The sequence below is a fragment of the Gadus macrocephalus genome, chromosome 9 (assembly GCF_031168955.1).
Source record: "Gadus macrocephalus chromosome 9, ASM3116895v1".
In the NCBI taxonomy this organism is placed as follows: Eukaryota; Metazoa; Chordata; class Actinopteri; order Gadiformes; family Gadidae; genus Gadus; species Gadus macrocephalus.
Window position 1 is genome coordinate 19,076,442 of NC_082390.1, and position 7,238 is coordinate 19,083,679.

At 47.2% G+C, this 7,238-nt stretch overlaps 1 long non-coding RNA gene across 1 annotated transcript; it reads right to left on the reverse strand.

Annotated features, from left to right (window-relative positions):
• Positions 1-1,393: 1,393 nt before the first annotated feature.
• Positions 1,394-6,355, reverse strand: LOC132465234 (uncharacterized). The gene is made up of 3 exons (XR_009527477.1): positions 6,252-6,355; positions 6,041-6,141; positions 1,394-1,487 (listed from the first exon to the last, which is right to left on the reverse strand). It is a non-coding gene; the product is annotated as an uncharacterized LOC132465234 (long non-coding RNA).
• Positions 6,356-7,238: the final 883 nt, after the last annotated feature.

The window sequence follows — 7,238 nt, forward strand, 5'->3', positions numbered from 1 at the left end:
GGCTCCCCTCCCCTGCCCTCTGCTCGGGGGTTTCAGGGTGAGAGGGGTAGCCGCCACCAGAGGGGCCGCCGCGGTGGTTCCTCTCATCTATTCATCATTCCACAGCACGGCCCGCAGACACCCGTCTCATCAGGATTCACACAGCAGCGCAGCACTCTGCTGACACAAGGGATGTTGCAATTGTGTGTCGGTGTGTGTGCGTGTGTGTGTTGGTGTGTTTCTATATGCCTGTGTATCGGTGTGTGTGCGCAGGCCAGCACGTGTTCTTTTATGTTTGTGTGTGCATGCGTGCCCGCGTGCATGTCAGTGTGTGTATTTGTCTGTGTCCCTGTGTGCGCGTGTGTGTGTGTGTGTGTGTGTGTGTGTGTGTGTGTGTGTGTGTGTGAGTAAATGCGTGCCTGTGTGTGTCTGTGTTGTGCGTGCATAGCTACATGTGTTTATGTGTGTGTGTGTGTGTGTGTGTGTGTGTGTGTGTGTGTGTGTGTGTGTGTGTGTGTGTGTGTGTGTGTGTGTGTGTGTGTGTGTGTGTGTGTGTGTGTGTGTGTGTGTGTGAAGGAGAGGGGAGGCAACCATGAATTGCGTCCACTGTGTTCATCAAGGTGTTCATCAAGCAAATCACTTCCACTTTCAGCAGATGAAGACGTATTCATTGTGGCTTACCTTTCCCGTCGGCAGAAAGCAGAGAGGAAGAGGAGGGGGGTGACCTTCACCACCACGAGAGCTGAGCTCATACCAAGGACATGCTTCACAGCTAACACACAACTTCAACTTGTGTTGACTTCTAAAAGGCCTAGGAGTGGATTCTTTTTCGCTCTATGCTCTAAGTTGAAAGATGAACATCCTCTTAACTACCGACCTGCTCCTTGGGGTATGTCCACCCTCAATGACTCAACGTGATCTCATAACTCAGTACTTGTGATTACCAAAGTCATGACAGCGGTATCATTGGGACCCAACACCTTGTTGTTTATGTGGATTCTCTTAAAAATCTGCAACATTTCTATTCGCATTACAAACCTAAAAATATGAGCGCAGTGCCCCAAGGCCAGACAGTGCCGAGTGGGGGGGACACTACTATTATGTTTAGTGAAGAAGATATGGGGGATGGGTGGTTACACAGCCCGGGCCCAGTCGTTTTTCTACAGTGGTCACTCTGCCCAGTGGTTATTTGAAACGTTTAAGGACATTTTCATTTACAGTTCACTGCTGCTGGCCGGGTTTCCGATGGCCAATGACACGCTTACAGAGCTCCGCCTCCTGCAATGTGATTGGTCAAATCAAAGAGGAAGCAAAGGAAGCAAAAAAAAACGTGCCAGATTTGAGTGCGTCTGCATTCCGCTTTTAGGTGATGAATGTAGGGTCTTATCTGTGAGAATCCAGATAGGGTCTCTCACCACTGGAGCAGTCCAGTCCGCCCCAGCCGGGCTCACACTGGCACGTGTCGGGGGTGACGCAGCGGCCATGGGAGCACTCCTCCGTGCAGAGCGCTGAAACACACAAAACACACAAACACCTCCTCGTTAATAGTGGGACGGCCGACGTCTCCAAACACACACAAAGAACACTTCCTCTAACCGCGTATACAATCAAACCACTGCTGCATTATGGGACTTGCAGAGCTGACAGCTGCAGGCCCATTAACCGGCCCACGAGGAATCCCCCGTCGGGCCATCCGGGCTCAAATTGAGCCGTGGCATTCATATTTAATAGCCATCACCTCGACTTGACACTAAGCCCAATGATTTGTTAGCGGATTGAGTCCTCCGTCAACATCACGTCTTTATCACGTCGAGACCTGCCTCTCCCCGTCCCATTGGCTCGCGGCAGGCCGGAGCAGAGAAGACTGTAAATCCCTTGTAATTTGATCACCTTGCGCTTTGTCATAGCCACACTTCGGCTCCGGGGGGTGCTGCGCTGTTTACCAAGTGTGCAGCTTTTCTTGATCATGCATATTGAGCAACACGGCACCACATTGATTAGGACACCATTAGTATTCCTGGGAGCTCCTTTCAAAGAAGAGTTGCGGAAGAAGTTTCGTTCAGCAGGATAATGAAGTGACCTACATGGACATTCGGTTTTTCCTGTTTCCTTTCCACGTTGCTCGTCTATTGGTGCCCAGAAATATAACGTAAGACAACAGGCGCTAAGCGAGGGTGATCCCGTGATGTCCAAGGCGGTCTGTCCAGAGGGATAGAAGCTTTATCTCAGCAAGTAGAGATCCGAGGTAATGTGGGAACCAAGCTTTAGTCATGCTCAACGGAAATCAGCAGCATGCGAGTCTCTCACTTTTCTGGAATGGATGGAGTGATGGATGGATAATGGATGAAACACACCTTGCATGAACCAATGAGTCAACGACCGGCAACCCCCCCATGCTGCATCAGACGCCTTTCACTGACTTGCGTCACACTTTGTATGTCAAGACTCGATATCATTTTAACACGGCTGTATGGGGGGATACGGGGATCATTTCCCCCCCCGCAACAAGGTGGTTACTGAAAGGGGAAACGGTGCAGCTGTTGGCAGAGGCTGGCGCTGTTCTTCCTGCCTGCAGGCAGAAGAGTCAGCAGGAGCGGGCCACAAGCAGCGCTGCTATAGATTATCACTCAATCTGCCTTCGATTGGACTCCACCGAGGGGAGAGGGGAGAGGGGAGGAGAGGGGGAGGGGGCTGGAGGGAGAGGATGGGGGGGGGGGTAGAGAATCTCAAACGAACCCCAAAGCCAGTGTCTACTGGCAGGGAAATGTTCCTAAGGCAAGAATGGTGAATCAGAGACGGAGAGATAATGCAGGGATGCTCTGCGAGCCAGGCTAAGCAGGCAATGCCCAGCTTTCCAATCGCAGCGAGACAGTGGACAACCAACCTGCGTCTTTCCGTGTGTGTGTGTGTGTGTGTGTGTCGGTGTGTGTGTTTGTGTGTGAGTCTGGCTGGGGAGCGGAGTTTCAACATTTCTGCTGACGAAGACATCAAATCCACTGTCTGTAATCAATGTGTGTACGTGCACATGTAAGCCAGCGACTGAAGGTAGGGAGGAGGAGACGGGGATTTCAATGTCACCGCGGTGACTCGATTCTGTTTCGTTTCAATCAGCAAATTCCGATCAGCAGCCGCGCAGGGAACATGCAAATGTGTGTCTTATCCTTTAGAAAAATGGAAATGACGTTTCTTCGACTATGGGGAGAAGGATAAAGCGCGCTCTCCTCCTGAGATCTAAAAGCGGCGTACGGCTGAGGAGAAGGCGTAATAAAGAAGGAAGTAGACCTTTCATTTTAATTGAAATTTATGAATCACTCTGCTTAACTCACGTCTGCGGAATCTGTCAGGCCCCAGTCTTTCATCTAGATAAAAGGCTAATCTAACTCATTATGCAGATGTGTTATCAGGACAGGGAACAATGGAGCTAATTGGCATCGCTCATACAGTGTTAATAAATTTGAGTTCTCTTTCAGCAAAACCTACAATCTTTTAAAATGGCTGCTGATAAGCCTGCTCTTTGCAGACACCACTCTAATTATGTTTTTTTTCCTGCACATTTCCTGTGATGGAAGAGCTTTCTGACGGTTGGCGGGGGAAAAGTCTGACAATTGTATATTATTAGTCACACTTCCCTGAGGTGATGAACATAATGTCTGAATGTGTACTGTGTCATGAAAAACAGAACAATCTGTATGTATGTGGGTGGCTGAATGAATCTAGTCTGTTCCAGACAGATGTAGTAAAGACGTAGCCAAAGAAAAGGGTTTCTAATGTTCTCGTACATACCTCGCCATACATCTCTGAGAGGTGAATCACCATCTTTGAACATTCAATAAGAAGCAACAGCTACCAAATGAAAAGGAAATCAAAGGCACAGGATTCCTTTCTAGGGAGAAGGGGGGGGGGGGGGGGGGGGGGGGGGTGGTCCTTTTCGATCATTAAAACTCAAATGCAAAATGTGCCAGCCAGTGCGCCGAGCGCTGGAAAGAACTTCAAATCAAACCCGCTTCAAGTCTCTCCGCCATTAGGACCAATGACACATTCTCATTCTCATATGCCTTAGTGGGACTAGCGGGACTACATTAAAGAGCAACACTTGATAAAAGGGACACTCTGCAACCGACACCAGAACTAACTATATTATTCCCTGCACTTAGCCTGCGGTCATTAGCCTGTTGCTGTCATTAATCAGGTAGAACAAACTGATTGCTCCCATTAAGAGGGGAATTAATTCATTAAGTAAACGTATGTCTTCTAATGATTAGGTCAATCTCATGCCAGCAGTAGCAGCAAGGATTACAGGATCCATTAAAAATATGCCCACAGGAACACACAGCAATGTTATTCAGACGTGTAGCTTGCTTTCATAACCTTTATTCGAGTAAATCAGTGTGTGGGCACAGGTGTAATTAGGATTGGATCCTACATGTGACAAAACACGCCAAACATCTTAGAAGTCGTTGCCACAATTGGCAACATCACATATATCGCTTGAGTTGTACACAAAGTAAATTGGATTGCACAAAGTTAGAAATAACTGATAACTAATCATCATCAACATTGCATTTCAATGGTTATCACTTAATTGTTCCATTAAAATGACACCCTCCCACTGACACAAGCATATAGTGAATAAAGATCATAGATCACTTGTTTGATAAAGAACAGCTTGACTGATTTAATACCGTAAGGATTTTATTGCTTTTGAGTAAACTGTAAATATCCCATGAGCTCTTTATCAGCCTTTGGTCATTATGAAGGTAACTTGGGCCTGGGATTAGGTGAGCTTCAGACCGTCTGCTTATGGCCATTACATCTGTCAGCGGCTCTCTCTGCGAGGGCATGGAGCTCACTGCGGCCACAATGCAGTGCAATGCATTCCCTTTATCAAATTATCCACTTAACAGCACCACTTATGAAGGACACAATAGCGACTTTCCCAGCTTCTGCCATTGCTTTACATTGTGGCCACGCCCCGGAGCACTATGGTTTCATTCAATGGCTCTTGGCTAGGCTTTAGTCTGTATACGGTACACTGCTCGATATTGACGTGTAATTAACACAAGAGGGTAAATATAGAAGTATAGAGCCAATTCTCCTTCTCAGTCCCACGTTTGTGGTATTTATCGTTTGGTTTTGGTTTTCATTATTGGATAATTAGGGCAGCTTTCCATTCATCAGCCCCAATTGTGCAACGAGTAGAAATCTATAGTGGTGACGATGATTCAATGGGAAATAAAGAGTTTGCAAAGAACTGCAAAATATGAAACTAGCCTATTGCCCCTTGTCTTTGCAAAGAGGGGGGAAAGTCATTTTTATTGTTCAAAACACCAATATGAACACTTCGCACTGAGCTCTGTCCACACAATGCCAGGCCAAGTGCCACCGACACCAATTCCTCACACACTCAGAAGGGAGGAAAAAACAATTAATTTAAAAATAGTTTCACAGCCCTTCTGATGACTAATGCATACGCCCTCGATCAGTCGACTCCGCCCTTACATGAACCCGCCCTGACCAACCCCATAGATGACGTCTAGTAAAATAGCCTCCAGCTTTTAAAGACGGCTAAAGGCCAAAGCACACTGGGGTCCACGCAGCTAGCCAAGCGACTGGAGGCTGCGTAACGATTCATTAGGCCGCCCACCAAACATGAGGCAGTGAGGGGGCAGACAGGTGCCTGCTCCGGGCCTCACCAGCACCCATTAGTGGGCAGCATTCTTGTCATGTAACAGAGGCTTAATGAAGTCGCTCTGGCAGGACAAATAAAGATGCCCCGCTCCAAATTGAGCAAATATGTGGAATTGTGCTCCGAATGACAAAATCGGGAATGAACTCTCCGACTTGTGTCGAGTTGGACGGACAGCGTTGCTCCGGCAAGCGGCTTGGGTACGTAGCGAGGAAACATATTATCGGTGAGTCAAGGATATGAAAAGCTCTTTGAAAGTACCAGGGTCTTTTTTGTACCATTACCTGTGAGCGACGGAGAGAGCGATCATTAAAGCACAGATACCATCTATGCACCAGCCGCGTGTGTCAAAAATAAAGAAGAAAGATTACTCACGAACACACAAGTCCCCGCTCTCAAAGTAACCAGGGCAACACTGGGAGCGGCGCCTATACATGGTCCTCACGCCCCTGCGGTACGCAGTCTTGTAGCTGATCCTGACGGGAGGAAACACACACACACACACGGGTTACTCTGATCAGCAGGACGAGGAACCAAGCTGGAAAACCCTGATCACATGTTCCTAAGGAGTCTGAAAGATAAGTACCTGTGCCTGGTGCATTTAAACCAGTTGAGGATGTCGGTGCATCTGGTGTAGTAGATCTGGTCAAAGGGGTGAGCGTAGGACTCCTGGATGGTCACGGCGTAGCTGACAAACACACAACACAATTCACACTTCATTGTGGTTTCAGCATTTCATTTGGGCTGCTTTTTTGCAAATGGTATACAGACATTCATCTACCCACCAACTAAATGCATTTTGAACCGTCAATTAATAATTCCTCTCAAGGCATTGCGTGGTTTAGTCATATTATGTTCAAATGTAAGCAGCACATATTATTTTGGATTCTTTTTAATCATGAGTTTGAGTTAGAGTTATCTGTTTACTGACAGTTTAGTCAGTAGAGAGGAGGTGCAGACAGTCAATCCTACATTTGTTAAGAAACTTCCTTTTTTTTGTACTCTGATCCATATAGTTTAATCAAAAAAAGCAAGAACGGTTTTCTAACTTTTGAGTTAAGAAATCATTAATTTAACTAATTGTTTGGATTCAGTGGCATCTTGTGTTTTGGTTTGCAGTATACTTTGGAGGATGGCCACAGGAGTCTTAACGCAATAAAATCGTATTGATGTGACAATTATATTAACGGAGCCAAACCAGAGGTAGCTAGAGCAAGTAGAGAACAACAAAGCATATAGTATCTAAATATTCCACATCCCGGCCATGAGAGGAGCTGCCAGGGCCCTGCAGAAAGGCGATTCAGACACATTTGTTTAACTGCTTTCCAGGCCAGCTACGGGTCCTCTAAGCAATCCTGCCCCAGTCGGGTCAACCCCCTGACCATACATCTTCTCAGCCCCCTCCCCTCTGCTCTGTGGGGACAGCACTTATTACTGCTTATTTCTCACAAGTGACATTAGCAGCACAACCCGTAATTATTCAGGCTACAGGACTGCTGCGATTGATTAGGCCGGGGCCGACACTGATCAATCGCCCTGCGTATATCATCTTAGGCAGCGTCTCCGCCCCCCC